Below are 25,272 nucleotides of genomic sequence, written 5' to 3' on the forward strand. Positions count from 1 at the left end.
GTATAGGAGGATCTCTAAACTCTTTTGAATTAGTATATATAGTATTGATCTAACTACTTTGAATTTGTACTTATTGTATGGGAGTACTTTGAGTTATTACTTTAATTTTAATATTCATTTCTTTTCTCTACTCATCTTTATTATCTACATTATTATTCCTCGCCAACACCAAACAACTGCAACAAAAATGAATTTTCTCTTAATGGACAAGAGAACTTACGGTAACAAAAGTAGAGTTCCTCGTCATTGAGTACGTTTATGGAGGAATGGTTTTCTCGCTAAAAGAATGCATAGTACGAGAAAATAAAATTTCCTCACTGAAGATAACTTATAGTGAGGAAAAACTTCCTCACTCAAACCTATGTACAACGACGAAATTATTTTTGTCCCAAAATATGTATATTAAAATTTTTTATTATTTTAAATTTTTAAACTATTATTTATCATTAGAGAGGAAATAATAGTTTAGCGAAGAAATGTATTTTATCGGAAAATATATTTAACGACTACTTTCTAGTCCTCAAAATTTTTTAGTGAGGAAAAAATATGAGTTTACGCAAGGAAAAAAATTGTAGCTAAAGAATAATGGCGAGAAAAAAAATATTTTCATCGCAAAAAGGATTTGGAGAGGAAATAGTATTTTTCTAGCATAAACTTTTCTTGACCACCCTACTACGAGGAACTGACGAGAAAATATTTTCCTCGCGAAAACACGACGGTGAAGAAATTTCAATTTTCAGCACTGCACCATCTCCCCAACCGACTGCCGGCACGACGGGAATCTCAGATGTCAACACTTCTACAACTGCCAACATACCTCCACCTGATCCCAATACTCGGCTCTTGCTCCAAATGAGCGAGGCCATCGCCTCCTTACAGGCACGAGTGGAAAGCGCCGAAAGCAGAGCTGGCTGGCAGCCGATCACGGCTGGTTTCTAGGGAAAGACAGGACCCTTCACCGCCTGCATACAGGCCGAGAGGTGCCCACCAGAAGCAAAGCCCCTCAAGATCAAGAAGTATAATGGGACCTGAGACCGATACCACCATTTAGAAGTCTTCCAATCCATACTCCACGGAACCCGATACACCGACGCCATGGCCTGCCATGCATTCGAGGAAACTTTGACGGACGATGCCTTGCGCTAGTTCCTAAACCTACCCACTAACTCCATTAATAGTTTCCAAGAACTGGGAGACAAGTTCCTGCGACGATTCATCCTGTGCGGCGATGGGTATTGCACAACACCTGACCTATTTCGGCTCAAGCAATGACCGAACGAGCGATTGCGAGACTTTGTTCGCCGATGGCAGAAGCAGGCCACTCAGTGCCGCTCCCTCGACCCAGTCCTAGCTGCATCGGCATTCAAGCAAGCACTCCAGCCTGGATACTTCTTGCTGCAGATCAACACCAATCCCCCTGCAACATACCATGACCTCCTCGATGCCGCTGCCGCCTTTGCTCAAGCCGAATACGATACCTTTGGCCGCGACACCAACGTCAATGCGCAGCCGGTCACCGTACCTCAAGTGAACAACCTCGATACTAGGAACAAAGACACCAGCCGAGACAAAACTGCCCAAGCAAACGACAAGGCCCCACGAGAGCAACACAGGTATAACGATAGGAGGGACAAGCAATACGGCAAGAGCCCCGAGAAGCCAAAATACAACTCCTCAAGCAGTCGACATCGCGATGCACCGTACGGCGGCACCCGACACAGGAATAACTAGCGATTCACGGCACCCCGATACGAGATTTATACCACTCTAATTGCCTCTTATGAGGACATCTGGAACAATCACAAAGACATCATCCCGCGCCCACCAAAGCGCAAGCCCGGCCAATCCAAACCGCGAGATAACGATAAATACTGCACATATCACGAGTAGTCTGGCCACCCCACCAATATCTGCTGGGCACTGAAAAATGCCATCGAGCACCTTATTCAGAGCGGCCAACTCTCGCAATATCGCACTCCCGCCACTAGCGCTAAAGCCATCGAAGTCTACGGCCAGATCCTAATGATACAAGGCGGCGCCTCACGGACACCCGAGACCCACCATGCACAAAAAAGCCAATGCCCTCGGGGCCAGGAGATATTAGGACTCAGCCATGGCTGCCACACCCCCCAGATCGAATGGAACTCGATAGCCTTTAATCGCAGCGAGGACACCATCCAGAAGCACAACGACCCACTCTTAATCGCCATGGTCATCGACCACTATCAATGCCACAGGGTCTTGGTCGACAGCGGCGCTGCGGTCAGTGTCATGTTAGGCAGCTGCTACGTGGGCCTCAACCGAGATAGGAAGAAACTCACCCTAAACTATGAACCCCTAATCAGCTTCGCAGGAGAAATTACACAGCCCTTGGGATCCGATAATTTGCGGATCACACTGGGCGACGACAGCATTATCGCCACCATGATAGCACACTTCATCATCGTCGACTGCCCCTCCTCCTACAACGTCATCCTGGGACGCGACACCATATGGGGACTCCAATGCTTTGTGGCAGGGCACATGCTAATGATGAAGATACCTACCCCGGGCGGCACCCTCACCGTCAGAGGCGATCAAGAGCTTGCGAGACAATGCAACTCCTTGACTGTAGGAAGGGGACACGGCAGGTGAGAGGTACTTCTAACTTCAGACCTACCCTCCCCATCCGACAAGCCCGACGATCCAAGGGAAGATCCTGAAACTCCAGCTGATCGTGATACACGCAGCAAAAGGAAGGACGATAAGCGCAAGCTCAAGCACCCGAGACCAGATACTTTGGAAGACCTGATATCGGTCTCCATTTTTGATGCACACCCAGAAAGAAAAGTTAAGATCGGGTCCAAAACGGATCCATAGTTCTAGGCGGAGCTAATCGCCTTCCTCAAAACCCGACAAGAAGTGTTCGCATGGTCATACGCCGATATGCCAAGAATCTCGCTAGAGCTGTTGATCCACAAACTCACCATCTCATCGGATGTTCCCCCAATTCGCCAAAAACGAAGGGCTTTCACGGAAGAAAAATGTAAAGCAATCCAGGCCGAGGTCAAGAAACTCCAAGACATCAAGTTTGTTCGGGAAGTCTCCTACCGAACATGGCTCTCCAATGTTGTAATGGTAAAGAAGCCCAACTAAAAATGGCGCATGTGTGTTGATTACACCAACTTGAACAAGGCTTGCCCAAAGGACAGTTTTCCCCTCCCACGAATCGATCAGCTAGATGACTCCACCGCAAGCCACAAGCTCCTCAGTTTTATGGACGCCTTCTCAGGCTACAACCAGATCGCCATGGAGCCCTCTGATCAGGAGCACACATCTTTCACCACAGATAAGGGCTTGTATTGTTACAAGGTAATACCGTTTGGTCTAAAGAACGCTGGGGCCACTTACCAGAGACTGGTTAACGCCATGTTCGCAGATCATATCAGTAAGATCATGGAGGTATATGTGGAACATGCTCGTCAAAAGTGTCACCATTGCAGATCACATTACAAACCTGGAAATCATCTTCGACATCTTACTCCAATATGGCATGCGTCTCAACTCGGACAAGTGCATGTTTGGCGTACTGGGAGGAAAATTCCTGGGTTTTGTAGTCAGCGAGAGGGGCATCGAGGCCAAGCCCGAAAAGGTACAGGCAATCCTCGATATGGCACCGCCAAAAACCAGGAATGAGGTCCAGTTCCTCAAAGAGAAGGTTGTTGCTCTCGTCTGATTCATATCGCATTTAACCGACAAGTGTGCCCTATTCTTCAAGCTCCTCAAAACTCACCATACCGAGAAGATCAATTGGGGACCCGAACACGACAAGGCTTTTCAGGGCATCCGAGACTATCTGGCGTCAGTACCCACTTTTTCGAAACCTATCCCAGGAGAAGTCTTGTACATCTACCTCGCTGTATCAGTCACCGCGGTCAGCGCCGCCCTGGTCAGGCGAGAAGATAGCAATGAGCTGCCAGTCTATTACACCGACAAAGGGTTCAACGATGCCTATTCCAGGTACTCTGATATCGAGAAATTCGCTCTCGCACTCCTCACGGCCGCCCGACGATTACGAAAATATTTCCATGCGCACACGATACATGTCTTGACCAACCAACCCCTAAAACAAGTTCTCCAGAAACCGGAATCTTTGGGAAGACTGGTAAAGTGGTCCATCGAACTCGGCGAATTCGACATCCATTACACGCCACGTACAGCAATCAAGGGGCAGGCCACCGCATACTTCATCGTTGAGTTCATACCCCGAGAAGATACCGCACCCTCGAACGAGACTATCTCGGAACCCCATGCCACGCCCCTATGGACTCTCCACGTGGATGGATCCTCCAATAGTAAGCTCAGTGGCGCTGGGGTGGTCTTGACTGACCCAGTAGGGAACACATACGAGTATGCGTTACAATTCAAGTTCAAAGCCTCAAACAACGCAGCCGAGTACTGATCGCCGGCATCCAGCTGGCCAAGGAATTATGAGTCACGAGCCTGGCAATCTTTAGTGATTCCCAACTCGTCGTCAACCAGGTCGGGGCGATTTCCAGGCAAAGAAGCCGCATCTATCCCACTACCAATCTCTCGCCAAGACTTTACTCCAGCGATGTCTTACCAACCATACAATCGCCCTGATCCCTCGGGCACAGAACAACAAGGCAGACGCTGTTGTGAGATTGGCAACATCGCCCCCAAACACCGATATAGGAAACCTCAAGTTGGAAATCCCACCAGTTCCAACTTGGACGCTCATTCTCGGTCAGGAATATCTCCGAGAATGGCTTATCGATGCCACCAGTTCGCCAACTCCCCTCTTGCACCATCGGTACCACTCTCGATCATCATCGCCCCTTGGGCATACTGCCAATAGGGCCTAGACTTCATCGGCAAGTTCCCAACAGCACCAGGACAGCTCAAATTTGCCATCATTGTAGTGGACTACAACACCAAGTGGGTCGAAGCTGAGGCTTTAGCCACAATCATGGTTGCCAAAGTCATTAACTTCATGTGGAAGAACATATACTGCCGATTCGGAATCCCCGAGACCATCATCACCGATAACGGTGCCCAATTCGATAACGATACTCTCAGAGACTTCGTTGGCCAGTATGGCAAGCAGATCCGATATGCCTCCCCCGCACACCCACATACAAATGGCCAAGTCGAAGCTGTCAATAAGATAATCAAGCAAAACTTAAAGAAGAGACTCGATGACACTAAGGGCTTGTGGGCCGAAAAACTCCCTGAGGTGCTATGGGAGATACGAATGACCTCGACAGAGGCCAATGGCGAGTCCCCTTTCTTCTTGTCCTTCGGCACCGAGGCCGTGATCCCTGTCGAGCAGGAGGTAAGTAGTGAGAGGGTCGCAGGTTTCGACCCACTCACCAACTCGGAAGGGTTGAACCTCAACTCTGATCTCTTGGAAGAGCGCCGCGAGCGAGCCCACCTCAGGAATATCAACAATAAGCAGTGTATCGCTAGCTATTATAACGCCAGAGTCATGCCTCGCCTCCTCTCTGTTGAGGACTGGGTGATGAAGGAAAAGATGCCAACCCCAATGGGGCTCAAAGCCACTTGGGAAGGGCAGTATGAAATTATCGAGGCCGTCGGACTCACTACTTTCTACTTGAGGGGAACAGATGGTATCACCCTCCCACATCCGTGGAACATCCAACATCTCCAATACTACCCCAAGTAGGGAAAAGGTTCCGAGCTCGCCCCCGCAACGCTATCGCACCCCCCTCCCCAATGCTTGTAAGTGTCAATGTTATCTCCTTTTACCTTTCTTAGTCAAATGTATTTTGCAGCTGCCTTTGCGCGGTACTATATGCTATGATATTACGTATACATCAAGTGCTCTCGTAACGAGTGCAACACTCCCAATCGCTACACCTACTTAACGTATCGATAGAATGTTAACCCTTATCACCCTCCAAACCATGATCAGTCACTTCTCTTCCGACATTATCACCATAGGCCTTATGATGGCGACCATAACACGCTACAGGCAAGGGCACGCTGTATAGCAATCCCAACTTATTGCCTATAAACCAACGAATGAAAGAATGTTAATGCGACATCGCTCACAGTCGGTCCCGCTGACACAGCAAAATGTTGTCCCTCGCGAACCCTTGCGCTGCCAGTGGCGATCCAACGAATGAACGAATGAATGTTATGCGATACGCCAACAAATGAATGAATGTTACGCATTACGCCAATGAATCCAACAGATGAAAGAATGTTAATGCGACATCGCTCACGGCCGGTCTCGCTAACACAGCAAAATGTTGTCCCTCGAGAACCCTTGCGCTACTAGTGGCGATCCAACGAATTAACGAATGAATGTTACGCGATACGCCAATGAATGAATGAATGTTACGCGATACGCCAACGAATCTAACGGATGAAAGATTGTTAATGCGACATCGCTCACGGTCGGTCCTGTTGACACAGCAAAATGTTGTCCCTCGCTAACCCTTACCCTGCCAGTGGCGATCCAACGACAGGAGCCCATGAATGTTATGCGATACGCCAATAAATGAATGAATGTTATGCGATACGCCAATGAATGAATGAATATTACGCGATACTCCAACGAATGAATGAATGTTACGCGATACGCCAATCAATCAATTAATGTTACGCATTGTGCCAACCAATGAATGAATGAATGCCACGCGATACATCAATGAATGAATGAATGTTACGCGATACACCAATGAATGAATGAATGCTACGCGATACACCGACCAATGATTGAATGCATAATAATGCGATATGGCTCACCGCCTGTTCCGTTGATACAGCACAATGATGTCCCTCGCGAACCCTTGCTCTGCCTGTTGCGATCAAATGCATGAATGAATGAACACTACGCGATACGCTGACGAATAAATGAATGACCGAAAGCTACGCAATACTCCGCCATCACCGAATGCTCCTATCAATAAATGTTAACGATATGCGATACTCCACCATCAATGAATGACTGCTACACGAGTCTTCACGAATAAATAAATAAACAATACGCAATACGTCTCCACGAATGGACGCATGAATGCTACGCCATAAAGCAATTGCATGAATGATAGGCGATACATCGCCACGAACAAAGTTATTACTACACGACACATAGCGATTCATGAGCCCCTTAAACACTGCAACGATACGCGATGTAAGGCCCCAATGGCCACTGCCAACGTGACACCATGCCAAACAAAATTACCCAATGTCAAGGCCTCGTCATTCGCTCTCGCCTCTAACCTGATTATGTTGCCTTGAAATATGACGCCTACACTCGCACTCCACCGCGGCGATAAGCGACACACAATGAAAAGCTCATGCAGAAATGAAAGGCGCTAGGACAATGAAAGGCGATACATACTCCAAAAGGGATGTTTATTAGAAAAGGCTTTGCGGCCAATAGTGATACACCAATTGATACTCCGTACAAATGCTATACACAACGACAATATATTACATATTCAAACAAATGCGATACACATGTAGCTATCCTCGCTTGTCCTCCCGAGTCTGGTACAGGCTGGCTCCGATCACGTCTAATTCTCTGGAATTTGAGGAGCTTCAGCAGAAGAATGAAGATCACTGAATTGGAGGATTGATAGGCTGGCTGGGTTCCGGTGCGAAAGATTGGGGGGCAGTTGCACCACACCACTCTCGGCCATATCGCCACCCGATCTCCATCGTTGTAGCTCGCCGCCCCTCCAGTGATCTTAATCAATGGGTTTCTCACTTGGTTCGGTTTTCAGTTCCACAGGGGCACAGATTGCTCAATCCCCAAACGGGTGATGAAGCCGAATCCTCATGAGATTAGGCTATAAAGCCCACAACCCAAGGTGAGATTAAGCTATAAAGCCCAGAAATTTGGAAACGCATATTGCCTAAAGAGAAGAGAAGATTTCAGAAGCAGAAGCACAATGATGAACAAGGAAAATGCCATGTTGAAAATATGATCAACCCTTCTCCTTACCTGCCTATTTATAGGGGAACGCCATCTCTTTACCACCAACCGACTCCAGACGACCAATCGTCGCGTCGCCTTAATGACCTGCATTAATGATAAGGCAACCAATCGACAAGGTAACAAATATATTCAATGCACGGGGGACTATCGCCCAACACTATCAATTTCCCATAAACCTTACGTGTCCCCAATACCAAACGGGCATCCCAAAAATCAAACCACTCGGTCAAATATCCCAACAAAATCCAAAGCATTTACAAGGCAATAAACACATATCGCTTGCAAAAAAAAAAAAAAACTAGGTCTCGCCCTCGGTACTACGTGTCTGCTCCTCCACCCAATCACGTCCCTCCACTCTGTCTTGTTCTCCAGCGCTCTCGCTTCGTACCTCGCCCCCTATATCCGCATGGGCCTCCTGCTCGCCAACAGCACCCTCCGCCTCGAGTTCGTCCTCTTGTCCAGATGCACGCTCCGACATCGCCTGCTCCAGGATCACGATCCCAGAACTTCAACCACCACTCGTTTCACTGGCTTGCGACCTCGCTGCCTTCTTGGCCTGCATGTCATGCACCATCTTCTCCTGGTCAATCCACCCAGCAGCGATACCATCTCGAATCGAGTGCAAGACCCCATCTGAAAAGGATTTGTTCATCTTCTCTTGAAAATGGCTTGACCAAAGATAGAGATCCACCGCCTTGTCCGCCCCATCACAATTGGCCTTGCGGAGCTTGTCCCGATGTGTCTCAGCAGCAGCACGCAGGCGAACGCATTCCTCTAAAAAGCTACTCAACCGAGCCTGTTGCTCAGCTAACTCCTTCTTGAGGCGCTTCATCTCGGCCTCCCTCTCGCCTGCTTCAAGCTCAACATCCCATAGACGGTCAACCTCCCTTTGCAAATTACCAACCTGCCCCTCCAAATCCACCACATGATTGGGATAAGGAGCCAAACTCTCCATGGCAGCCGCCCGAAGCTCCAACTTGACATCGCGTTCTCAGACCTGCCTTTCCAAGTCCTGCAGACGCTCTTCAGCCTCGCTCACCCGGGCCCTGACTTGATCTACCAATCTCAGACCATCCTCCGGACCTCCGCCCATTGCAGCTTCCTGGTAAGATTTAGGTTTGACTCCCTCAATGGAGCGATAGCACCCTCGGCCTCTTGACTGCGAGCCGCCTCATATCCTCGCTTGACACCTGACCTTAGTCTAACGCACTCTGCAGCCCACGACCCCGCTCCCTCTCGACATTCAACTCCCCCTGCAGCCGAGCTATCTCCCGATCAAAATGAGCCACCAATTCGCCCGAGGCATGGTAATTCATGTTCACAGCCTGCATCACACACCAATGTCAATATACTTACGCAAAAACAATGAGGAAGCGGCAAACCAAAAACGATACATACCCTCATCAGCCTCTCCTGAGCCTCCCGATACCCTAGGCATGGATCTTTACACGGCTGCGGTCAGGACGACATTTCCGCAAGTTGGCAACCATATGAAGGATGGCGCCATCAATAATTCTGATCTCGCCCAGGGTGCGCACGAGACCCCCAGCTACCTCATCGCGAGAACCTCGCGAACCCCCACTCGTGGACCTCGAGCACGAGACGTTATCCACTCGAGACCTCTTGCTACCACGAGTATCGATACCAACCCCAACTAGGAGACTCCTGAGGCGTAGCTGCGAGGCGGTCCTTTTCTTCGCCCCAACCCCATCCATACGAGCACACGTATAACACTTGGATCCCATCCCCCTCGCCATCCGGGCCATGGGTCCCCACCTCAGTAACTTGGGCGACCCCAACCACGCCTTCCACGGACCCAGGTTGCACCTTAGGGGCCTCAGCCGTCGGACCTGTCTTGCCAACGGCTTGGCTGGTCACCTCCGCCTCTCCACTGTACACAGTAATCACCTCCCGCGAGACGGGATCGCCAATCTCATCCCCAAAAATGGTTTCCAGCTGTTCCAGAACCGCATCCTGCACCAGGCGAGCACGAGCATTGGTATCGCTCTGACGTCACTCCACCTCCTCCAACAGATCCTCGACGGAGATTTCCACCTCCACCGTGGGCTCCGAGGCCTGAGCCACGTCACCAAGATCCTCCCCTCCTGCCAAGACCCCGGGGGACTGCCTTTTCACCTCCCGAGTCTCGGGGGACTGATGCTCGCCACCACGCACTTGGGGACGCTCACTTGCCTCACCAACCTGCATGGACGACTCCTGGGGACCTTGAGTCAACTCCCGAACACCCTGAACCTCACGCCCCTCTGCACCAGTTTCTTCCTCGGCCTGCTGATTGAAATAGTCCAGCAAGGCATCGAGAAACCTCAGATACATCTCATCGGGCAGCGACATACTCACCCGATGATCAATTACACGCACCGTATCTGGCATGTCAATGTCTACTCGCCTCGCCGTCTACGATTCTCGCAACAGCCCCTGGATAATGGTATCAGGATCGACATCAGCATATGGGGAGTCACTTTTGCTGGAGGCCTCATTCGACATATCCGCTGTAAAACAAACATACAACGTTAGCATCGCCACAACACAGCCCATAACCAAACACCAACCTAACAGAGAACCCCTCACCCGGAAACCTCCCCAGCTTAAACCTCTCAAATATCGGGAGTCTGCACAGACGATAGAACCCCCTCGCCCCCTTGGGAAATGCACCCATCACCCTTGCCACACGCTTCCGCTCCAGCGTGGTCATGTTAACCTCCTGCCTTACTACGATGCAAAAACATGCACACCACAGGAAAAAAAAACCCACCAAAAATGCAATCACGATACTCCCAAATGGGTTGGAAACGAGTCAGAGCCCGGTGCACCATATCCGGATTCTGCCACCGGCCTCCTACCAAGCAAGGCCTTCCCCACCAGCGAGCATAGATGTTTGATGGCAAATCCTCGATAACGGCGCCGTCGCACACCCTAAAGTTGACACACCCACTATCGCCGGCTTTAGTCGAGTATTGCATCTTGAACATGGAATTAAACTCACCGATACTGGGACATAACAACTTACTAAGCTTCCATAACAACAACACTTCCATCATCTGCCTCAATGCATTGGGCGATAGCTGCTCCACCGTTATGTTCAGGCATGACAGCAGATACTGCAACTCCTCCGGTATGGGGAAGCTCAACCCGCCCCTGAGTTGATATTCGTAAAAGCACGCCCACCCCAAAGCGGGGTGGCTGAACGTCTCACCATCTATCAAGGGGCGCAATAAAATGTTGTCTGGGATCGCCCAAGTGGTCATCATCTCAGCAATCTGCTCCTACGTCATACTCGGACCAGGTTGATCAATAGGTGTATCGCCTAGGAGCAACCACCCCCGTGGCAAATGCTGAATCCTAGATACTCCAACACCCTCCTCTTCAGGCACATCCTCCACCCCCGATCGCTTCACCCTACCCGGAACTCCGCGAGACAAACCATCACCGCTTCCTTGGGAACTCCCGGAGATACTCCCACGAGGAGCTCCCCCACCACCTGCTTGGGACGCACCCGCCCCACCTACCGGGGAACCACCCGCGGTGCTCTCACGAGGACCACCTCCACTGCGACAGTGAGAGGCACCCTCTCCCTCAACCCGAGAGGTCCTTTCCCCTCCACGAGAGGAGCCCTCTCGCCTACCGCGACTACGGTTCTCCCGCGCCATACCACGGGTGATACAGATGGTTGCTCGGTCGATTCTATATCGCCTCCCTCGATGCTTCTCTAAAAAAAAAATTAAAATCTTCACACCCACCCGGAGCAACAGCAATAAGACGTTTTACCCCTCCAAAATCTCGCCGGACCTAACCTAACCCAGAACCATAAGGTAAATTTCACTCCCGGAATACGACCCCCACACACCAATGCACTCAGATAAACTCAGAAAGGTCAAGATATGGCGTACCTGTTCACTCCTCCGATTGAAACACAAGGACACCGGCACTCACAATACGACAATTCCGATCGCCTCACGAAAAATCTCCGAGCTTTCCATACACCAACGGCCCCAAATTCACCCAGTTCTTATCTCAATCTCTAACACGAACACAGGAACAACAACCATCTCCATATCTCCCCTCTATCCTTATATAAGGACCTCGAGAACACTGCGACCGTTGGACGTGCAAGGACGACGTCCCCAGATCTCACCAAGTGTCCGACATCCCTTAGCATTATAGAAGTCATGCACCGTCGCCTCGGTTCCTCACCACTATGCCAATATTACACGTTACGGACTCCAGTACACCGGTCTTCCCTCACACGAAAACAAGTAGGATCACCACACGTGTCACAAGGGCATTGCATGTGCGCCAAAAGACGCATGCAACCCTACCATAGATTCGTGATAGCGACACAATGTCGAATGCCAACACGACCTACTCACCCCAGCCAAGACTCCTCTTCAGTGGGGACTTGGGGGACTAGGGGTAATGGTTGTACGGAAGCCACGTGGCATGAACTCGCCTTGTACTTCCGATACTTTCACCAACGACAAACTCCCCACCCAAGAGAACTCTTAACCGAGGACTTGGGGGACTTGTTGGTATACACATACCTCCCAGGCACAAATATCGGAAGTGCAAGACTCGTATCGCCCATATACCAGCAAGATAAGCTCCCAGCCGAGGGTTCCGATACCCATCGGGCGATGTCAGGATCCCGAGCGTCCCACACTGAAAGAAACGGAACCAAGCTCCCACAAACCTTCTACATTTAGGTCATCTCCAGCAACCTAAAGAGTTAACTGTTTACTACCTCTTCCCATTATTATTATCTTGTCTGATACTGACTTAGCCATCGGAGCATTGAAGACCGGCACACCCGATCTTCTCTCTGACCTTCGTCTGTTTTGCAGATAAGCGAGACCGATAGTGATAGTAGCAGATCAATACACCCCATGTTCAGTTGGACCAGATTGCTCTCGAGACCACTGAAACAACTAAGGCACGGTACCACTATAGATTTCTTGGGCATCATATTTTATATGTATATGGAGTCCCTATCTCTCTAATCCAAGATAGCAGGGGATCCAAGATCCTTGTGTAATGTATAGAGTTTTTATTACCAACGGTGTCTAAACTTTTTTACACTTGATAGAATGGTACCCAACTTTCAAGAATGATTAAAATGATACCTAAACTTTTAAAAACAAATCAACTTGATACCTCAGCTAATTTTTCACCCACCACTTTTCAATACTGCAAACCTACCTATAACCTTAACCAAGATCATCATCATGTTTTTAAATTTAATTATCCGAATAAATTTTGTTCATGTTTTTATAGTTTCATATATGAATTAAAATTGATAGAAAAAGTTGAAAGAGAAATATTAAGTATTTAATCGAACTAAATACATGCATGAAAACATAAATTCAAAACTTTTGACTTACCCGATACACATACGTGGGTGAATAGACTAGTGTAGTTTTATCTAAAAAGACAGTTTTTTCGTAATGTAATTTACAACCTCATTGCCTCATTAGTAAGTATACTAAAGGTACATGATTCAAACCCCACACACTTTAAACGTTATACATATATGTTACGAATACTGTACTACTATATATAGTCATGAATGTAAGCTTTTTCTTTCACAAAAATTTATTGTACGAAAAAAAATAATAATAATAACCTCTATGGCTGGCTCGTATATACAAGTTTCTCAATATGACCTTTTTAATGAGGACTATTAAAAAATGGACTAGTTAAGGACTTTTGTGTTAGATCTACTTTTCGATCACACTTCCACAAATCAACCGTTAGATGTTTTAATGTTTGGATGTATAGATTTGTATGTGTAGATCATTTATGCAATTTTTCAACCAAATTGAAAATCGTTAAGATATTCATAATTGTTATTTATCAGTTATGAACATAAACGATTCAGGTTTGATAGATTTGGTTCGTATTAATTTATTCTATTTCTATATATTAACGGTCACCAATTTGACTGAAAATTTGTAGATTTGATCTATACATTAGGACAAAAAAAAAAAAAACGGTCGAGATGCCAAAATGCGATGGAAAAATGAGTCCATAAGGGATCCCTTAAAATTGGCAAAAAAAATGTTCCCTTACTAGAAGGGCCCTCTACACACACAGAGGACCCTTCTAGTGAGGGATCCATTTTTCTGGCCATTTTAAGAGATCGCTTATTAGATCCACTTTTCGATCACATAACCACATCTCAACCGTTCAGTTTTTAGGTTTATATCAGTAGACCATCTCTGCAAATTTTTAGCCAAATTGATAATCATTAGGGCATTCATATCTGCGATTTACAATTATGAACACGAACGGTTCAAGTTAGACAGATTCGGTTCGTCCATTGATTTAATTCTTAACGATCATAAATTTGGCTGAAAATTTGTATAAATGATCTATATATTAGGACCTAAAAACTGAACGGTCAAGATGTCGAAATGCGTTCAAAAAGTGCGTCCACAAGAGGTCCCTTAAAAATGCCAAAAAAAAAAGGGATCCCTTAAAGGAAGAGCTAAGTATATATGTAGGGAGAATCAAGAGATGACCTCCTTATTTTAAGAATTTGATGATCTTTACTATTTTACATTAATATATGACCTAATTCAATGATTTCAACCGTTTGATCCTTTTCCTATGCAAGAATGATGCCTACAAAAAATCAACCACATCCATAATCATTTGGTCATTGAAATTGTGTAAACAAATGTAGTCCTTTAGATTATTAAAACAACATTGCGCTAATCAAATGGTTAAACATTTTCCAATTTCGCCAATTTTTTTCTAGGATTCATATGTGTGTAGGTAACTAGAGAATGAGTGGTTTTGATTATTAAAATGCATACTAAAAATAAAAACATCCTCACTTTTCAAGTTTAAGGAAGTTTTCTCTTGATCCTACCTATATATATATAAAAGTTTTTTACTTCAACAGTGTCTGAATTCTTCGAGGACTTTTGAAATGATACATGAACTTTCAAAGTTATCTATGTGATACCTGAACTCATTTTTTTCGTATCAACGTCGTACCTGCGGTCGATTTCCATCACAGAGCCGTTAACCATGACCACGTGCCTAGCACGTGAGGCACTTAATGAGGTTAAAAGACTAATTTACCCTCAAAAGTATATACTTCAACATTGTCTGAACTCTTCGAGGACTTTTGAAATGATACCTGAACTTTCAAAGTTATCAATGTGAGACATGAACTCATCTTTTCGTATCAACGTCATACCTGCGGTCAATTTCCGTCACAGAACCGTTAACTATGACCACATGCCCAGCACGTGAGGCACAAAATAAGGGTAAAAATGACCTTTCCCACTTCCTTTAGTTCTTCACGTGTCCCGTCGTACCTTCAGTTCTTCTTCTCCATTTCTATTTCCTTTTTCATCTGCAAAATGCAATCAGATGGGATGATGACATTTCCTAGGAAAATGCAAAACCCAAAGCAAAACTTGAATCCAATTCTCTGATGGACGGACACCGCCGGGGACTCCATCTCGTCGGAGTTCTCCAAGCACAACTTGCTCGATGACTTTGCTTCTTTGAATTTATTGCAGGCCGGAGCGGTGTAGACGGTTTCACTACTCTTGGCCTCCAGTTCTGAGACTTGGAATTTACCTGAGATTTCAGACAGAGGGATCAGAGAGAGAGAGAGAGAGAGAGTATGGCCGGTGGCAATCCAGACCTTCTTGTGCAGCTTGCCGGAGATATGACGGAGGCAGGCCACGTCGTCGTGGCACTCGGCTTCCTCACCGCAACTAACATCACAACATAAGTTCATGAATTTCAAAAATAGTCCGTGTCTTTGTAATTGAATCAAAATCTACAAAAGTGAAGGAGACTGAGAGTCTCTCTCTTTCTCTCTCTGCAACTCTCTTTCTCTCTCTCAACAACGGCGAAAAGGCGAAGGATGGTGATGATGGGAGAAAACCCAAAACTGTTTTTTCCGCAACTGTGTGTCTGTGTATAACTATATCTATTTGTATATGATTTATCGAACAATGGGGCAATGATCATTTCACTAATTCCAGCTTCTAATCAATTTGTCCAAAAAAGAACCGGCCTTTGGTTATTCGCGACTGTAATATCAGTACTTAGTGGGAGCATCGGACAAGGTACTCCGGCGAGACAATCGGCGGCGGTCGAGGTGGGTGAGGAACAATCTGAGGGTTTTACGGCGGCGGAGGTGGATGACGGGGCTGGCGGATGGGCTGCGCGTGGGTCTTCAAGCGACGACGGGGCATTAAGTGGCGAGGAGCTTCAATTTTTACAAGGTAGCCATATTGATCTAGCTGAGTTCAATGTGGTTGTAGTCAGGTTGTGCTTGGAAAGGGTTGGGTGGTTGAGAGAGAAGGTGAGATCTGATTTGCGGCATGGCTTCCAATCAGAGGGGACAAATCAGAGGGAAGAAGACGTCGAAAAAGAAAAACAAGAAAGAAAGAAAGCAAAAAAAATAAAAAAAACAATACTTTTGAGGGTAAATTAGTCTTTTAACCTCATTAAGTGCCTCACGTACTTGGCACGTGGTCATAGTTAACGGTTCTGTGACGAAAATCGACCGCAGGTACGACGTTGATACAAAAAAACAAGTCCAGGTATCACGTTGATAACTTTGAAAGTTCAGGTATCATTTCAAAAGTTCTCAAAGAGTTCAGACACTGTTGAAGTAAAAACCCTGTGAAGAACTAAAGGAAGTGGGAAAGGTCATTTTTACCCTTATTTTGTGCCTCACGTGCTGGGCACGTGGTCATAGTTCAGACACTGTTGAAGTAAAAAACCCATATATATATTGGTCTTTTCTAGGGATAGGCATTAGACAAACTTTTAGATTATATTTTGGCATCCCAACCGTTCAGTTTTTTAAGTCCTAATGTGTAGATCATTTTCGCAAATTTTCAGCCAAATCGGTGATCGTTAAGATATCGAAATAGATTAAATCAATGGATGAACCAAATCTGTCAAACATGAACCGTTCGTACTTATAATTTTAAATCGCAGTTTTGAACGTCTTAACGATAATCAATTTGGCTGAAAATTTGCAGAAGTGATCTACACATTAGGACTAAAAACTGAACAGTTAAGATGCCAAAATATGATCGAAAAGTTGGTCTAATGCCCTATCCCTAAAAAAGACACAAAAAAAAGATCTATCACTAAAAATGCCCTGTGTGTGTTATGGGAGCCTTTCTAATGAGGACCATTAAAATGAGAAGTAGTTGAGGACTTTCTAATCAACGGTTTGAGAGACGAACTTTTTGATCACATTACGCTAAATCAACTGTTAGATGTTTATGTATGCATGAGTAGATCATTTCTAAAAAATTTCTTCCAAATTAATCACTACTAGAATAATGTCATTAGACATCGCCACTATTAAATCGGTCAGGATTGCACCTGATGTTAAAAATCGTGCTAACATCAGTTTGTGAAAAAACTGATTTCCATTGTTATTATAGACATCAGTCACTAACTGAAACGATGAGAAAAGTTTTGTTGGAAAAATTTTAAAAAACGCGGAGGGACTAAGTTTAAAAAATTTGAGAACGCGGGGACCAATTATTTCATTCCCCCCCCCCTCCCAACACTTCGTATTTTTTTCCGCTTTCTCTAAAATTTCGAACCCTAGCTAATAACGATCGACTCTCACAGTTATACTTCAGCAGCTCGAACCTTGTCGGCAAACCTCCTTCTCCAAGCTGACCTGCGTCGAGTCCTGACCTCCTTCTCCAACCTAAGCCGACTGGAGCCGCCTTCAACCTGACCCCGAGTCCCCGATCTCGTTCTCCAGACCTCGAGCTTGAGATCCGATCTGACCTCGAGCTTATTAGCCGACCTGAGCTTGTCATTCTCCAACGTCTAGTCTCGTAGGTCCTCTCTCTCTCTTCTCTTGGTGACCACCAATACTGATTTTCTGTCCGGTTTTGATCTAAAGTTCAGTCTTTTTTGTTGAATTCTTGTGTATTTGAGTTGGGTTTGTCTTTGAATGGCTTAAATGTGTGGTATTTTGAGCTGGTGCATGTTGATTGTGTTTGATTTTAGTTCTTGCACATGTTGGCTGTCAATCTACAGAGGAAGATCGTAGATTGAAGGTTTTCAAGAAGGAGTGGTTTGAAGGCAAGGACTGTCTTGACATTGGCTGCTATTCTGGGATCATCACTATATAAATCAGTAGTTATTCTTGCTTATAATGATCGTCATTGTGTGTTATGAGTTTATTAGCTATGGTTTATTGTACTTTTCCTCTTCTTCTAGTCAAATGGAAAGAAGAGCATCAATCTGGGTATTTGATTGTCGATTCTGTTTTTTTTTTTCCTTCTGAATTCTCATGCATTGGTTTGTTGCTTTTGTTATAGTGGTTTGATGTTGTTCTTTGGTTTTCATTGTAGTGGTTTGATGTTGTTCTGCATCTACCTGGGAGGAGTACTGCTGTCGTCTTTGAGTTTTGGATAATAGGATTTTGAATAGAGACAAGCAGAGAGGATATTTAGTTTTTGGGGTAAGTTGAGGATTTTGGTGTTGTTTATTTTGATGTTTACATTATCTCATCACATGCACACACCTTGATGGAAGTAAACATAAAGGGTAATTACTAATTTGAATGTTGGCTTCTGCTCTATTCATTGTTCTTTTAGTGGTCAATAACAATCAGTTAGGAACATTTGGTTTTATTATGAACCTTGATGTTGGATATGAACATAAAGAAAGAAGAAGAAAAGCTATGTCTGGGAAATAGATACATTTCAGTTTTCAAACACTGCCATTCCATGACTTGATAAGCATGGTAGAAATGGTTTCAACATGGGATTTGTTGTTGTCATCTATGATTGTGATTGCTGACCTTGAAGTAGTCTGTTCTGCTAAGTCCTGTAGTCTCTATTGCTTTCATTCTGGTGTTCTGCATTTCTATTTTTCCTTTTCAGCCACAATTTATTATCTACTTTTTATTGGTTGGGCATGAACAAAATATAGTCAAATACCAAAGTTTCATAAGTTTCTTTACTTGTTGTGCAAAACCTTCTCTCTTCGTACATCCAAAAGGTTTCGGGAAACAATCTTACATGTCATCTATGCTAGATTCACAGTTCTATATTACAAGTAACAGATTAAGGGAACCAAAATAAACTTGGAACCTGGAATTCAGCTGTTGTGCTTTATGAGTTCCTTGCAGCTTTGTATTTTAATTCTTGGTGCCTTTTTCTCTTCCACTGAAACTTAATGACCTCATGAACTTACATTTTTCAATTATTTCTGGGGTCGCATAACTCAATTTGGTAGCTGGCATCTCCTTTTGAGTAGAAGAATAGCAATCCCAGTAAAGTAAAGATTATTATTTCAGTATGGAACTATGGATAAGTGAATTTTGAAGTTAATTGTTCAACTATTTGTTTGTTTTACTTTACTATGAAAAATGTGAATAGTGTCCTGATTGGAAGCATTATTGAGAAGTACATTCAATCTTTCAAACGATAGCATAAGAGTTCACTTTTATACTCTTATGTTTTTCCTTTTTATCTTTGTTTTTAGATATAAATTCAACAAGGATTGCTTGGTTATTCAGTGGTCAGGAGAAAATCCTAACAGATTAGCAGGTGCCTGATTTTCTTATTTTTAGAACCGGATCCTTTATAGAACTGCTTTGTGTTGCTAATATTCTAAAATTCATTGAACCGGTAAATACTCTTTAACTGCACTAAGAATTCTGCTGTTTAGTGTGCTGTAGTTGATGCTTTCATTTGGTAGGAGGCTGTCCCATGTCTTTCTTGTTTCTTAAATCCTCATCAGCTGAAAGTGGAATTTTTGGCGTGCAGGCTTAACCCTAAGTACCCCAGGGGATCTTGGATTGAGTCTTGACACGAGGGATACTGTAAGTCTAAGTAGAAATTGTTATGCTCTGCTTGGTAACATCTTTGTTTTTGTTTTTTTTTTGTTTTTGTTCTCTTGTTAGGTAAATTAGAGAAAAATAAGATTGATAGAAGAGAGATGAGAGTTGTTTGGAAGAGATGCAAAATGATACAAATAAAATGTAATTATGGAAGCCATTTAAATTTTTTTTTAAACTATTCCATGTCTTCTTCTTCTTCTTCTTTCTGGCCTCTTTTCTCTTGCCCATTGTCTCTTCTCTTCATTAATAAACTCTAATAAAATGTAAAGGTCACCTAACCAGCTCTTATTAATCTATTGTAATGCTAATTGCATTATCTTGTAGAGCATAGGCCAATCAAATCTTTATGTACTGGTATTTATTCATTATAATTACGATATTGCACGTGTCATGACCAAAATGTCAGTTATTTTTTCCTTATAATGTACTATTTGTGTTTCTCAGACTCTTATCTCACTGATTTCTTGTGTTGTACTTGGCTTATCATTGTTGCTCAGGTCTTTGGTATTACTGATGATCCTCAACCTGGATTAGAAGGACATGTTTTCCCTAATCCTGTTGACACGAAAAGCTACATAGTAATGTTGTGTTACAAGAATGGGTCTCCAGCTCGTGAAGGTAGTACCCTGTGCTGATACATATCGCTAATGGTTAAAATGGTGATATAGCGACTTGTTACTTAGTATGACCTCAATCTTTATTTGAGGTATTCAGAACCGCTATTGCGAAGGTTCTTGGGATAGATTCAACACATATCTTACATATGCCAAGCCCCTAAATGGTTAGTATGTGATTTGTCTGAACTACTTTTCTTTCTGGGATTATTGTTTTCTGTTCTCCATTTTACATTCCAGTTCCTGCTACAGATGGAAAGATGAGTTTCTACTATACGGAGCATGAAATTCTTCCCCCACTTCCAGGTTGGATTCACTTTTATACTATTTTATCCATTTCATACTTGTTTTATCCCTTAGTGACTGAGATCTGTCAATGTTTGTATATGTTGTTGAATTGCCTCGTTCTCTAGGTTGCCTTTCAGTTGCTTGTGAAGGAATCTAGCAGTTTCCAGCTAAATTGTAGTTGCAAAAATCTGACTCAATGATTGTTTATAGTCTATTTATTTGTTTTGGGAATCAAGTAGGAGTGTAGAACTATACAGTGGTAAATGATCAATTGGAATGTCTGCTACTAAGAAAGCTTTGACAATACATCAGTGTTTCACAAGTGTTTTCCTGTTTGTCTTCTTTTGTTGTTTTTCCTTTTTGTTTCAGATGGTGGCAATATCTAATATATTGAATGCAGGGATATCCATTTAAGTCTTAACTTCTTAATAGCAGTACTTAAACTCTAGTTTATGCTTGTAGTTGGATTTCATCGCTACATTCTTGAAAATTTCACCGGTGACACTTCGGAGGGTGTGACTGTACGGGAAATGGGCCAAAATTTGATGAGGTCTGTTGTTTAAGATAGCAATTGCTCACATGGGTAGATGACATTCTACATGAAATCTTCCTAAGAGAGTTTAATTTACTGTTCCAGGCTCGAGCAGTAGTAGAGGGCCAGATCATGTCTATGCGAGGTCATGCAGAAAGATATGGAGTGCCTTCTCCTCCAAAACGATTGATAGCAACTGGTAGTTCATCAGTGAATCGTGCCTTCCTGTACATTGCAGCGTGTGTATTTGGATGCGAGTTGTACATAGTTCGTAGATCTGGAAAGCACTGTACATCCTATGGTGTCAGCTCCTCTTTTCTAGTTAATTACCAAATTCTTTTACGTCTGAGTCTTGAATACTCAACAAAGCCAAATTCTGTGATACATAAGTACTAAAACCACACCAGAAAAAAAAAAAGTATGAAACAGTGAACTAGATGGATGCTCTATTTGATACTGGTGTCCTGCTTTAAAAGGTTTAAGTTTTGCTTGATGTATTAAAATCAATATAACTTAATAGTTTTATTTCTTTCTACCCCTCTACAGATTCAGTTTCTCTTGGAGCTACATTGAGGGCTGTTCATGGTTGGCTATGCAGCGCAAAAGGTACTTTTGTGCCCTTTTCATGCTTGCATGACAAGAATAATACGTCTCTCAAGTGCAAACTTGAGAGCGATTTCAGACATAAATTTGGTTGACAAGTATGTGCATACTTGGATCGGAAAGGGCAATCAAACTTAATTTCATGTTACCTTAAACAGGGCTTACTAAATGTAACATGAAATTAAGTTTAATTGTTTGCCTCTTGTAATGGGCGGTAAAGGATCGGAAAGGGTATACCCAACAACAACTTGACTAGCCGACTACTTACAGACTCTGCTGTTGGTTCTGACCAGTTTCTTGATTTTGAGTTAGGCTAGCTTTTAATTAACCTTTTTGTAGCAATTATGAACAAACATGAATACTAATTGCTAGGCTAACCTTGTAGTATATAGGTGCATGAATTGGGGTTTATTTTGCCCATTTTGTAAACTGTTGAGGATGATGAATGTCGAATATAATACCCCCAATATTCAAATCACTCTTGTAACTGTCGAAATTGCAATTTATAACAGTAGCTACATATTTTGTGGACATCATCCTCTTTATAGAATGTGATGTCTAGATATAAAGTTGAAATCAGTTTTAATCATAAAAACTGATGTCCAGTAATACAGATACATCAGTTCCAAAATGAAAATCAATGTTACTAAAATATACAGACATTGATTTTTTGTCAAAAACGATATATTACTGAGTGCCAGACATCAGTTCCAAAATGAAAATCGATGTTACTAAAATATCCAAACATCGATTTTTTGTCAAAAACAATATATTACCGAGTGCCAGACATCAGTTCCAAAATGAAAATCGATGTTACTAAAATATGCAGACATCGATTTTTTGTCAAAAACAATATATTACCGAGTGCCAGACATCAGTTCCAAAATGAAAATCGATGTTACTAAAATATGCAGACATCGATTTTTTATCAAAAATGATATATTACCAAGTGCCAGACATCAGTTCCAAAATGAAACCGATGTCTGTAACAGTATTAGTCATCGGTTCTTAAATCAATAACGATGTTAAAACGCAAACATGTGTTGTATAATCTATATTTCTTTAAGCTTTAAATACAATAAAATGTGGGTTTAACAATAGTAAAACATGCAGGTTTGTTATCATTTAAACCTATTTACATGGATTTATAATAAGGAACCGATGTCTACACGAATACTAGACATCGGCTAAAAACCGATGTCTGGATTTTCCGGATCTTTCTCATCACCCACAAAGACATCGGTCAGGTTTTTGTTTCTCATCGGTTTTTGGTCGATGTCTGGGGCCATAATTCTAGTAGATATTGTTGATTGTTAAGGTACCGAAATAGATAAAATCAATGGACGAACCAAATCTGTCAAACATGAACCATTTATGTTCATAACTGATAAATAACGATTATGAATGTCTTGACGATTTTCAATTTAGTTGAAAAATTGCATAAATGATCTACACATACAGATCTATACATCCAAACATCTAACGGTTGATTTATGGAAGTGTGATCGAAAAGTAGATCTAACACAAAAGTCCTTAACTAGTCTTTATTTTAGTGGTCCTCATTAAAAAGGTTATATTGAGAAACTTTTATATACGAGCAAGCCATAAAGGTTATTATTATTATTTTTTTCGTACAATAGATTTTTGTGAAAGAAAAAGCTTACATTCATGACTATATATAGTAGTACAGTATTTGTAACATATATGTATAACGTTTAAGGTGTGTGGGGTTTGAATCATGTACCTTGAGTATACTTAGCAATGAGGCAATGAGGTTGTAAATTACATTACGAAAAAATGTATTTTTCGAAAAAAAAAACTACACTAGTCTATTCACCCACGTATGTCATGCATGTATTTTGAATTTGTGTTTTCATGCATGTATTTAGTTCGATTAAATACTGAATATTTCACTTTCGATTTTTTCTTTCAATTTTAATTCATATATGAAACAAAAAAAACATGTACAAAATTTATTCGGATAATTAAATTTAAAAACATGATGATGATCTTGGTTAAGGTTATAGGTAGGTTTGCAGTATATATTGAAAAGTGGTGGGTGATAGATAGGTGAGATGAGCAAAGTAATTAGGCCATTATGGTAAAAGAAAATAGTTATTGCGAGTACTTATATATGAATGGTTTGGCATGACAATGGAATGCTAGCTAGGGCTTGCAATAAGAACTTTTATGATGGCTAATTTACAAGTTGTTGTTGCTTCATCTATGATCTATCTAACCATTCCATTTATTAATTTAGTTTGGAAGCAATTTTATAATAGATGAATAATTCAGCAAAAAAGGTGATAAATTCTCGTTCTCCTTGGGCCTTCGGCAATTATGGGTGTGGTCTGAAAGGATTTTTCTACTTCGAGTAAAAACCGAAAATTGGATTTTTTTTTTTTTTCTCTTTTATTTTGGGAGATGTTTATGGTTAATTAGGGGTCATCATGGGCCGGGCTAGGGCCAGCCCTACCCTAAATTTTAGGGCTTAGGGTCAGGCATAGTCAAAGTCAACAAAATTTAGAGTCGGGCTAGGGCTTAAATGTGCTAACCCTTACCCGCCCGAAAAACCCGATTCGCTAGGGCCGAAATGGGCCTTATTTTGTATAACAAAAAAAAATTATTTTTTTTTTTTCCTTAAAATGTGGCTAAATGATTATATAGGTAATACAAGACTCATTGTTTTTTTGTTGATCATATTTAATAGGGTTTTTTACTTCAACAGTGTCTGAACTCTTCGAGGACTTTTGAAATGATACCTGAACTTTCAAAGTTATCAATGTGATACCTGAACTCATTTTTTCATATCAACATCATACCTGTGGTCAATTTCCGTCACAGAACCGCTAACTATGACCACGTGCCCAGCACGTGAGGCACAAAATAAGGGTAAAAATGACCTTTCTCACTTCCTTTAGTTCTTCACGGGATTTTTTACTTCAACAGTGTCTGAACTCTTCAGGGACTTTTGAAATGATACCTGAACTTTCAAAGTTATCAATGTGATACCTGGACTAATTTTTTCGTATTAACGTCGTACCTGCGGTCGATTTCGGTCGCAAAACCGTTAACTATGACCACGTGCCCAGCACGTGAGGCACTTAATGAGGTTAAAAGACTAATTTACCCTCAAAAGTATTGTTTTTTATGTTTTTTTCTTTTTTTCTTTCTTGTTTTTCTTTTTCGACATCTTATTCCCTCTGATTTGTCCCCTCCGTTTGGAAGCCATGGCCGCAAATCAGATCTCACCTTCTCTCTCAACCACCCAACCCTTTCCAAGCACTACTTGACTACAACCACATTGAACTCAGCTAGATCGATATGGCTACCTTGCAAAAATTCAAACTCCTCACCACTCGATGCCCCGTCGTCGCCTGAAGCCCCA

General features: G+C 43.1%; 1 long non-coding RNA gene across 1 annotated transcript; it reads left to right on the forward strand.

Annotated features, from left to right (window-relative positions):
- The first annotated feature begins 18,350 nt into the window (after positions 1-18,350).
- LOC112196234 lies at positions 18,351-21,284 on the forward strand. Its single transcript, XR_002935050.2, has 7 exons — positions 18,351-18,461; positions 19,490-19,554; positions 19,774-19,829; positions 20,345-20,465; positions 20,554-20,628; positions 20,714-20,767; positions 21,212-21,284. It is a non-coding gene; the product is annotated as an uncharacterized LOC112196234 (long non-coding RNA).
- The last annotated feature ends 3,988 nt before the right edge of the window (positions 21,285-25,272 follow it).

This window comes from Rosa chinensis, chromosome 4, assembly GCF_002994745.2.
Source record: "Rosa chinensis cultivar Old Blush chromosome 4, RchiOBHm-V2, whole genome shotgun sequence".
NCBI classification, from domain to species: domain Eukaryota; kingdom Viridiplantae; phylum Streptophyta; class Magnoliopsida; order Rosales; family Rosaceae; genus Rosa; species Rosa chinensis.